The sequence below is a fragment of the Mustela nigripes genome, chromosome 2 (assembly GCF_022355385.1).
Source record: "Mustela nigripes isolate SB6536 chromosome 2, MUSNIG.SB6536, whole genome shotgun sequence".
NCBI lineage: Eukaryota > Metazoa > Chordata > Mammalia > Carnivora > Mustelidae > Mustela > Mustela nigripes.
Genome location: NC_081558.1, coordinates 5,234,097 through 5,245,326, shown reverse-complemented (window position 1 = coordinate 5,245,326; position 11,230 = coordinate 5,234,097). Strand labels below are relative to the sequence as shown.

Below are 11,230 nucleotides of genomic sequence, written 5' to 3'. Positions count from 1 at the left end.
GGTAGGCGGTGCTGGTCTGGACAGAGTGTGGGGCGGGGCTGGGGGCGGGGCCTGAAGTGACTGTCCCCGTGCGCCTGCCGGCCAGGAGGAGAAGGTAGGGGGCGGGGGCGAGCGGCGGGGGACGGCCAAATTCCTCCCAGCGCAGGACTGAGGAGCTTGGATTTGATCCATTGGGAGCTAGGGAGCCATGGGAAGACCGCGAGAGACTGTCCCGATGGGATTTGTGTGTTTCGAAGAGCCTTGGGTGGAAACTAGGAAGACTGATGCTCGTGTCCCAGTGTTTGGGTGAGGTTCCAATACCCTGGCTCTTTCCTACCACAGGATCTTGGCACAAGCTGTCCCATCTTTCTGAACTGTTCTTCCCTGCACATGTTCCCATGGGCGACCTCTATTCCGGATGACTCGATCTGTGTGTTCCCAGCTCTAAGGGCTTAATGCGGCCCGCCTCCAGCCTCTCTCTTTCCCATTGCTCTGTTTTATTAACTTGATAGCTACTTTCGTTATCTGAAAGAAAAAAGAATCTCTGTCCTTTGTTTACTTGCTTGCCGTCTATCTCTGCCTCCAAAGTGTCAACACCATAGGACAGGGAACTGATTGATTTTGGTCACTGCTTCATCCGGGGGCCCTGGCACACAGTAGGTGCTTAATAAATGTTTGTTAATTTTTTTGAACTACTTAAATTTTTTTCGTTAAAGTAGAACACGTGCCCAACATGGGGCTTGGACTCCCAACCTTGAGATCAAGAGTTGCATTTTCTCCTGCCTGAGCCATCCAGAGACCCCTGTTGAATGATTTTTAAAATAAGATTGAATTCTTTACCCATTTCCCGATTCATTTAGCATTTATTGAGCACCTAACCTACACCAGGCACTGTGCGGGTCCCTGAGGGGTCACAATGCCTGCCATCCTGGGCCACAATGCTGAGAGGCAGAGAGAGACTTTCAAGGTAATGTTTATGGTAAGAGGGTGACAGAATGGATGGGAGGAAAAGGGAGGGGCAAATCCCTGACTTTCAGGGTTCAGGGAGGCAGCCTGCGGTGGGGACACTTCGAGAATTGTGCTCCAAATGGGATAAACTACACAGGCAAAGGAGAAGTACAAAGCTTCACAGATGGGGAGCTCACGGTACTTCTAGATTCATCTGTCTTGTTCGTCCCAGTGCCAGTCTGCTTTAACTACTGTAGCTTCAGGATACGGCTCGATATCTGCTAGTCCTCTTTTTACAAAATTCCTGGCATTTTTCCATTGTCTTTTTTTTTCCCCCCTAGATTTTTCTTTCCCCCTGTAGATGTCAGTTGAGTTTCCCATGAAAACGCCATTGGAAATTTAAAAGTTTTTTTTTTAAGATTTTATTTATTTATTTGACAGAGACAGAGAGCAAGTAGGGGGAGCAGCAGGAAGAGAAAGAGGGAGAAGCCGGCTCCCTGCTGAGCAGAAGCTCTATCCCAGGACTGCAAGATCATGACCCGAGCCAAAGGCAGACGCTCAACCAACTGAGCCACCCAAGAGTCCATGAATGTATTTTTATTGTGAAATAAAGTGCATACACACACAGAGTCTGATCCAGGAACCCACACAAAACAAATATATTGCCTCTGGAGGTACTGAAGAGGACATTCCCAACCAGGGGTAATTTTGTTCTTAGGGGACACCGAACAATATCTGGGAGACACTTTTGGATTGTCATGGGGGGGGGGGGAAGAGCTGTTATTGTCATCTAGTGGGTGGAGGTCAGGGATGTTGCCAAACATCCTGTGATACACAAAGCACCCCCCCCCCCAAGAATGATCTGGCCTGAATGTCAAAAGAGCTGAGTTTGAGAAACCCAGCTCGCAGGTGAACATCATGATAACCCCCACCCTGGTCCACATGTAGCATGTCATCAGCAACCCCAGAAGTCCCTCCATGCCCCACGTCCCGGTCCCAGTGACTCTTCTCTCCACAAAGTAACCAACTGTTGTGACTTTGATAATAATCCCTGCTTTGTGTTTTTGAATAGTCTGTCACCCAAGCAGGGTCTGCAAACATGGTAGTTTTGTCTTGCACATCCAAAAAGGAAATGATATGTCTTTTAAGTCTCTTTTAATTCGCAGTGTTCCCCGTCACCCCATTCCTTCCCTTCCAATAAATCAATCGCTTAACTCATGCTGTTTGTTCTGGAGCATTTCCCAGGGTCCGGGTGTTGCTGATCCCACACTGGCGTCCCTCTGTCCTCCACATTCCCTGCAAATTGGCAGCTGGGTCTGGAACTGGGGTCAGACTCAGGTTTACTCCTTTGGCACAACTATGGGGTGTGCTCGGGTCTCCCACCAGAACCCCCACATTCTGATGGTCTCTCCTGCGTGGGGCTAGCAGCTGCTGACGTAGCGGTTCTCTGGGGTTGCACCATGGTGATGTCCTCCTAGTCTCTCTTTCTCACTAACAAGCTAGAATTCTTCCCTTGCCAGATGCTTCTCCTTGCATCCCATTTGGCTACCCAGGGGCATGTTCATAGAAGAAAGGCAAGACAAGTGTTTGATTCTTTTTCCCTTCATATATCACTTTTCAAAATAATGAACTGAGTCCCCATCATCCTCTGAAGGTGATGAATTAGGTTGTTGTTGTTGTTTTTCTGAAGATTTTATTTATTTATTTGACAGACAGAGACCACAAGTAGGCAGAGAGGCAGGCAGAGAGAGAGGAGGAAGCAGGCTCCCTGCTGAGCAGAGAGCCCCATGTGGGGCTCGATCCCAGGACCCTGAGATCAGGACCTGAGCTGAAGGCAGAGGCTTTAACCCACTGAGCCACCCAGGCGCCCCGAATTAGGTTTTTTTAAAAAAAGTTGGGCCACCTGGGTGGCTTAGAGCTCAGTGGCTCAGCTCTCTCTGTCAAATAAATAAATAAAATATTTTTTCAAAAGGAAATCTTTATACAAAACGGATGAACACAGAGGAAGGGAAGGAAAAATAAAGTAAGATAAAAACAGAGAGAGAGGCAAACCACAGGAGACTCTTAATAATAGAGAACAAACTGAGGGTTGCTGGAGGGGGGTGGGGGATGGGCTAGAGGGGTGGTGAGCATTAAGGAAGACTCTCGTTATGATGAGCACTGCGTGTTCTGGGTAAGTGATGAGTCACTAAATTCTACTCCTGATACCAATGTTACTGTATACATTAACTAACTTGAATTTAAATAAAAACTTGGAGAAGGAAAAAAATAAAAATAAAAAAGTCATCATGAGCTTATTAGTTTAAACACATCATGTTTCAATCCATTGTGGTTTTCCTCTCTGCTAGGTCCACGTGGCTAGCGGGAGCCTTTGCAGGTTGGGACCTGGGTAGCTCATTTGGTTAAGTGTCTCTCTGGTTCGGATCATGATCTTAGGGTCCTGGGATGGAGCCCAGAGTGCGGCTCCCTGCTCACCTGGGAGCCTGCTTCCCTCTCTTCCTCCTCCCCTCCCCCTTCTTGTGCTCACTCAGGCTCTCTCTCTCAAATAAATAAATAAAACCTTTAAAATAAAATAAAATGTCTATAGTGGCCTTTGATAGGGCTCTTGCTCTCTCCATGACCAGATGTTCCAGGCTCATTTCAGACACCTTCTGCCCCTCACCTGCATCAGATAGAAACTCCAAAAAACTCTAGGTTTTTTGGTGGGAAGTTCTATTAGTTTGGGTGCTAGGAATGTTTATTACTAGGTTGGTAATTGTGACCAGACTTTATAGTGAACAAAGTTGGGGGGAATATATATTATATTTTACATATACATATGTACTGTGCATACAATATAACATATTATGATATATAATTCATAATATACATAATAATCACAGTATACATTGTACAATATCATAAGACACTATCAATAGAGTGAAAAGACAACCCACAAATGGAAGAAAATATTGCAAATCATATGCCTGATAAGGAATTAATATCCAGAATATATGAAGAATTCCTACAACTCAACAAGCAATTCAAAAAAAACGAACAATTTAAAAATGGGCAAAGAACTTCAGTATATGTTTCTCCAAAGAACTAGCAGTAGTCACCCTTCCTATCCACCGTTTCACTTTCTATGTTTTTTGGGGAGGAGGGAGGGGGGTTTTCTTTGTAGTAGGAGGAGGGGGAAAAGGTTTATTTATTTATTTTACTTTTTAAAGTTATCTCTACACCCAATGTGGGTTCCAACTCATGACCCTGAGATCAAGAGTCACACGCTCCACCTACTGAGCCAGCCAGGAGCCCCAATGCTTTACGTAGTTTTAGTTACTTGTGGTCATCCATGGTCAGGAAGCCAATGATCCTCCCGCATGGTGAGGTCAAGAGTAGCCTAGCACTGGGGCACCTGGATGGCTCACTGGAAGCCTCTGCCTTCAGCTCAGGTCATGATCCCAGGGTCCTGGGATTGAGCCCCACATCGGGCTCTCTGCTCAGCAGGAAGCCTGCTTCCCTTCCTCTCTCTGCCTGCCTCTCTGCCTACTTGTGATCTCTCTCTCTCTCTCTCTCTCTGTGTCAAATAAATAAATAAATAAAATCTTAAAAAAGAAAAAAAAAAAAAGAGTAGCCTAATACTATGTCAAAATGCTGACATCATTCACCTCACTTCACCTCATGACTTAGGCGATTTATCATCTCACATCATCACAGGAAGACGGGTGAATACAGCACAATAACATACTTTCAGAGAGAGCGAGACCCCAGTGACATGACTTTTATTAGAGTATATTGTTATAATTGTCCTATTTTATTATTTGTTACTACTGTTAATTTTTTACTGTGCCTAATTTATAGACTATGTCATAGGTATATATGACTGGGGGGAAACATAGTATTTATAGTATATAAATGTAAACACAGTATATGTGTATATAGGGTTCAATATATTCCACTGGGGTCCACGGAAGTCTTGGAACATGTGCTCGTGGAAAAGGGGGGAAGACCGTACACATTACAATGCTGTACGAGCACACAAGAAAATGTCCAACATCACTAGTTATCAGGGAAATGCACATCAAAACTGCGATGAGATACCCTTCACGCCCACGAGAATGGCTATTATCAAAATAAGCATTGGCAAGAATGCAGAGAAGTCTGAACCCTCCTCCGTTGCTGGTGGGAGTGTAATCGGATAGAGCCACCTTGGAAAAAGATTTGGTGGTTCCTCTAAAAGCTAAACATTGTTTTTTCCAGATTCCTAACACCATTCCTGGTAGGAAATGGGGCACTTCTCTGTGCCATCCTGTCCAGCTGAGGCTTGAGCTGGAAGAGGCTTGAGAAGAGAGGGGGGCCTCCTGGTCACTCCAGGACTCACGTGAACCTCTTGGGAGCCACTTCAGCCCCTTTGCCAGATCTAGGGCCTCCTGGAAACTGCAGAGCAGCCCACACCCCAGCGTGGAATGTCCAGCTGCCCCAGAGTGGCTGTGTCGGGCCCCGCAGCACTCACTCCTCCCAACGTGAGAGCTGATGGGCGCCAGGTGGGAGTCTGGAAGGGCAGGATCCTTCCATCCACTCTCCAGTCTCAGCCACCCCGCCTCCTCCCCAGACTCCGAATCCAGCTGATCCACAGCCTGTTGGTTGCCTCACCTGAAAAGCTCTGGAATCCTTGTCTGGTTAACCCAGGACCCCATCACGCCAGGCTTCGCTGCCCTCCAGCCCCCCGCCCCCCAGCTTTGAACAATTTGTACATTTCAGCAGGCAGGAGTGGTGCTGGAGCTTCTCTCTTTCTGCTGCGTCAACTTCTCAGCCTGGCTGAAAGTTACAGAAGTGTGTGTTGCCTTTTTACTCCGTACATTTCACATGCATGTTAAAAGCAGGCTTTGGGGTACCTGGGTGGCTCGGTCTGTTAAGCATCTGCCTTCAGCTCCAGTTGTGATCTAGAAGTCCTGGGATGGAGCCTGGAGTCGGGCTCCCTGCTCGGTGGGGAGCCTCCTTCTCCCTTTGCCTGCTGCTCCCCTTGCTTGTGCACTCTCTCTCTCGCTCGCTCTCTTTCAAATAAATAAAATCTTTATTTTAAAAAAAGCAGCCTTTTGTCCTTATTCAGTATTTATTTAAAACAATCTTGAAGTAACCAATCTGGACAATGATGCAGGCAAGAAACTAGCGGGTGAAAGTTTGAGGACAAACAGTATCATTGCGTAGCTTCCATGTATCTGCTTAGAGGATACATATTGATTACAAAGGAGAGAATTTTAAGGCTGCGGAGAAACAGAAGGGATCTGAACCATGTGACTGTAGTTACAATGGCTGGTAATGGAGAGTATCACGCGCTTCCTGATACGGCGCACAGAGGACACACCATCACCTGGGCAGCGTTCTTCCCAAAGATGCAGAACCCGGATCTAATCATGAGGAAAAGTCAGACAAACCCAAACAGGGACACACTATGAAATGACTGGCCTATGATCTCCAAAAATGTCACCGTCACGAAAGACAAGTAAAGGAGGTCGAGGAGGAAGAATGTTCCGGGGAAAGGAAGTTAAAAGGGCAGTGGAGTGCCCCAGTGGCTCAGTCGGTTGAGCATCTGATTCTTGATTTTGGCTCAGGTCCTGATCTCAGGGTTGTGAGATCAAGCATCACGTTAGGCTCTGCACTGAGCGTGCACCCTACTTGGGATTCTCTCTCTCTTCCTCTCCCTCTACCCCTTACTCACCCCCAACTCTCTCTCTTTCTCTCAAATCAATTAATTAATTAATTTAAAAAGCAGGGGATGTGGCTGCCACATGGTCCACATGATCCTGGATTAGACCAGAGAGCAGAAAATGAACATTGTTCTAAAGGATCTTACTGGATGATTGATAAAATTTCAACACGGGGGCGCCTGGGTGGCTCAGTGGGTTAAGCCTCTGCCTTCAGCTCAAGGTCATAATCTCAGGGTCTTGGGATCAAGCCCCGCATCAGGCTTTCTGCTCAGCAGGGAGCCTGCTTCCCTCTCTCTCCGCCTGCCTCTCTGCCTACTTGTGATCTGTCTCTGTCAAATAAATAAAACATTTTAAAAAATTTTCAACACGGTCTGTAGTTTAAGGAGCAGCATCATATCAATATTAGGTTTCCTGATTGTGATGATTGTACCATGGTTGTACAAGCAAAGTTTTGTAACTGGAGCCAGTTCTGTTACCCAGGGGACATCATGGGGGGCGTGTGCTCCTGACATCCAGTGGGTGGAGGCCACAGAGGCCAAAAATTCTACCATACATTGGGCGGTCCCCCACAGCAAAGAATTCTCCAGCCCACTTGTCAACAGTGACAAGGCAGAGAAACCCTTTGTAAGAGAGTGTCTTTCTTATCAGAGAATGCAGATGGGCGGATAAGATGGGGTCTTATCTGGGACTAGCTCTCTAAACCTTTAGGAAAAAAAAATTGTGTGTTTCTAACTAGACCCCACCTTTCTCTCTCTCTCTTTCTCTCTCTCACCATGGACCCTCTTTATGTTCCCTACACACATCAGCCACATTCCTTCCTCAGGGCCTCTGCCCTGGCTATTCCCTCTGCCTGGAATGCTCTTCCCCCCCCAGATACCTGCTTGACTTACCTCTCTATTTAAAATCGCGAACATCGTGGGGGAGCTGGGTGATGGACATCGGGGAGGGTATGTGCTATAGTGAGTACTGTGAACTGTGTAAGACGGATGAATCACAGACATGTATCCCTGAGACAAATAATACATTATATGTTAATAAAAAAAAAAAAGGAAAGAAAGAAATTGCAAGCCCCCCCTCTATTCCAATAACTCCCTTCCTGGATTTATTTTTCTCCCTAGTATCCCTCATCATGTAATATGCTATATATTTCCCTTCCTTATCTTGTTTATCATGTCCCTGAGACACAGTTATTGTGCCACGTCCTTGTTTAGGACAAGGACCTTTGTGCCCATGACGAGGCACACAGTAGGTTCTCAATAAATGTTGGATGTATGGCCTAAAAGAAGGAGGAGGAGGAAGAGGAAAGTTGCTGTTCATCATCTCCACATCTCCCCCTTGGACTACTCCTCTGGATCTCTCATCTCCTAGGCCAAGCCCCCCCCCGAGGCCACCTCGGTCGCCCCCGCTGCCTTCCGGAGTCGCACAAAAGGGGTGCCTGGAGCACCTCACCTCCCTCGGGTCTGGAAGAGCGGGAATGGGAAGCCCAAGGGCTGCTCTCGGGTCCGCCACCAGGGGGCGCTTCCCTCCGGCCAAATCCCGGGCTGGGGCGCTTGTGCGCTGAGTATCTGCGAAGAAGTTTCCCTTCCGAACAAAAAAGGGCAACTTAGATTTTTCTTATTGTTATTAAAAAACTAACTTCTAAAAATTAACATATTCATTACAGATATTTAGGAAACTAAAGAGAAAGACAAAAATTGCTGCCATAGCCCCCCCCCCCCAACTCAAAATGAGATCTACCAGCATATTTTACTTTGATCACCATGTGCTCACTCTAAAATTTTTATTTTAACTTTTATTTTGGAGAATTTTAAACAAACAAATAAAGAAATGTACTTCATGCCACTAAACTGTACACTTAAAATGGTTAAAATGGTAAATTTTATGTTACGTATCTTCTCCCATAATGAAAAAAAATCTGTATATATCATAAACCAGGTTATCAACTCAATCCTGCTTCGTCTCCTTTCATTTCCTACTTCCTTCACAATTGGATTCTTTTTTTTTTTTTTTTAAGATTTTATTTATTTGCGAGGGGGAGAGCAAGAGAGCACAAGCTGGGGGCTGCCAGAAGGGGAGGGAGAATCAGGCTCCCCACTGAGCAGGGAGCCCTACTAGGGGCTAGACCTCAGGACTCCAGCCAGGATCATGACCCCAGAGGAAGACAGTCACTTAACCTACTGAGCCACTCAAGCACCTCTAGCCACTTTAATTTTTTTTTAAAGATTTTACTTATTTATTTGACAGAGAGAGATCACAAGTAGGCAGAGAGGCAGGCAGAGAGAGGGGAAGGGAAGCAGGCCCCCTGCTGAGCAGAGAGCCCGATGCGGGACTCGATCCCAGGACCCTGAGATCATGACCTGATCCGAAGGCAGTGGCTTAACCTACTGAGCCACCCAGGCGCCCTAGTCACTTTAATTTTAAAAGGCAAAGCCGGGGTGCCTGGGTGGCTCAGTGGGTTAAAGCCTCTACCTTCAGCTCAGCTCATGATCCCAGGGTCCTGGGATTGAGCTCTGCATCCAGCTCCCGGCTGGGAGCCTGCTTCCCCCTCTCTCTCTCTGCCTGCTTGTGATCTCTCAGTGTCAAATAAATAAATAAAATCTTTAAAAATAAAGGGAAATAAGGTGGAATGTATTGTAATCATTTCATTTTAACTCAGCATATCCAAAATTTAGTTATTCCAACACACAATCAATATCAAAAATTAGTGAGGAATGCCCAGGTGATTCAGTCAGTTAAGCATCTGCCTTTGGCTCAGATCATGATCTTGGAGTCCTGGGATGGAGCCCAACATCAGGATCTGCTTCTCCCTCCCCCCCCAACCCCCCACATGCTCTCTCTCACTATCATTCTCTCTTTCCAATAAATAAATACAAATTTTTTTAGGGGCGCCTGGGTGGCTCAGTGGGTTAAAGCCTCTGCCTTTAGCTCAGGTCATGATCTCAGGGTCCTGGGATCGAGTCCCGCATCGGGCTCTCTGCTCAGCAGGGAGCCTGCTTCCTCCTCTCTCTCTCTGCCTGCCTCTCTGCCTACTTGTGATCTCTGTCTGTCAAATAAATAAATAAAATCTTTTAAAAAATCCTTTTTAAAAAAATAGTCATATATTTCACACTCTTCTCTTTTCTTTTTTCTTTTTCTTTTTCTTTTCTTTTCTTTTTTAGCCAAGTCTTCCAGCTCTGGTTTGTTGCTTCGAGCACATCTCAACTTAGACCAGCCACACTTCCAGGGCTTGTACGCCACTGGTAACTCATTGTTATTATTTTGGACAATGAATGAACTCTGGATGTTTTTTCATCTTCAAGTTTGATTTTTCAGCAGGCCGACTTTATCAGTGGCGATGCACACTTTCATTTAGTGGTCCACGCTTCCTCTCTTCTGTGACATAGCAGCAGTAAATATCCTAGTGAATGAATGAATGTGCCCACAGAAAACTTGCCGGAGGTCATTCATCTGCTTGTGTGTCTCTCACCAGCGTCCTTTCTTGTAAACATGTTTAAAAAGAGGAATTGGAGGGGTACCTGGGTGGCTCAGGGGGTTGGACCTCTGCCTTCTGCTCAGGTTATGATCTCAGGGTCCTGGGATTGAGCCCTGCATCAGCCTCTCTGCTCAGCAGGGAGCCTGCTTCCCCCTCTCTCTCTGCCTGCCTCTCTGCCTACTTATGATCTCTCTCTCTCTCTCAAATAAATAAATAAAGTCCTTTAAAAAAAAAAAAAAAAGGAAAGAGAAATTGGAATGCCACCAGTTACGCAGTTTGGATTTTTCATTTAACACACCTTACATTTTTTTCCCCAGGTCCCTAATGCTTCCTTAAACCAGCTTGCAGTTTGAAAGTATGTTGCACTCAAGGTCTTTCCCCCAATTTTGGAACACTTAGGTCGTTTCCTGAGTGTTACTGTTGCAACAGATCATTGTTTCAGGAGGTGGTGTAGCTAGTGTGTTAAAATGTTCTGGCTTAGGGGGCTCCCGGCTGGCTCAGTCCGAGAGCACCCTGCTCTCGATCTTAGGATCCCGAGTTGGATGCCGACTCTACTTCACGTGTAGAGATGATATTTTTTAAATGTTGTTGTTTGAGTCAAATATTTATGCATAAAAATAAAACCATAAATTCTCAACCAAAAACTGGAGAATTATCCTGCAAAAGTAAGATTTTCTGAGACTTAAAACCCAGAAATTTAAAAAAAAAAAAGTTTCTTCTTTCTCACACAGAAATAAAACTTCTCTATGGCAAATAATATATTCAGAGCAGGCAGCTGCTCTTTCTGACCCTGGGTTCTGTCCCCATGTTTAATAAAATCTCCTTTTTGCACCAAAAAAAAAATTATATATGTGTGTGTGTGTATACACACATATATGCATGTGTGTATATATATACATATTTACATATACATATATATATAAATATATATATATATTTTTCAAAGCAAAGAGGCACCTGGCTGAGTCAGCTGATAAAGCAAGCGATTCTTTTTTTTTTTTTTTTCATTTATTTGACAGAGATACAGTGAGAGAGAGAACACAAGCATGCGGAGTGGGAGAGAGAGAAGCAGGCTTCCCACCGAGCAGGGAGCCTGACACAGGGCTCGATCCCAGGACTCTGGGACTGTGACCCAAGCCAAAGG

At 45.6% G+C, this 11,230-nt stretch overlaps 1 long non-coding RNA gene across 1 annotated transcript; it reads left to right on the top strand.

The window, feature by feature from the left end:
* The first annotated feature begins 70 nt into the window (after positions 1–70).
* LOC132009672 (uncharacterized) lies at positions 71–2,118 on the top strand. The gene is made up of 3 exons (XR_009402031.1): positions 71–285; positions 840–946; positions 1,369–2,118. It is a non-coding gene; the product is annotated as an uncharacterized LOC132009672 (long non-coding RNA).
* Positions 2,119–11,230: the final 9,112 nt, after the last annotated feature.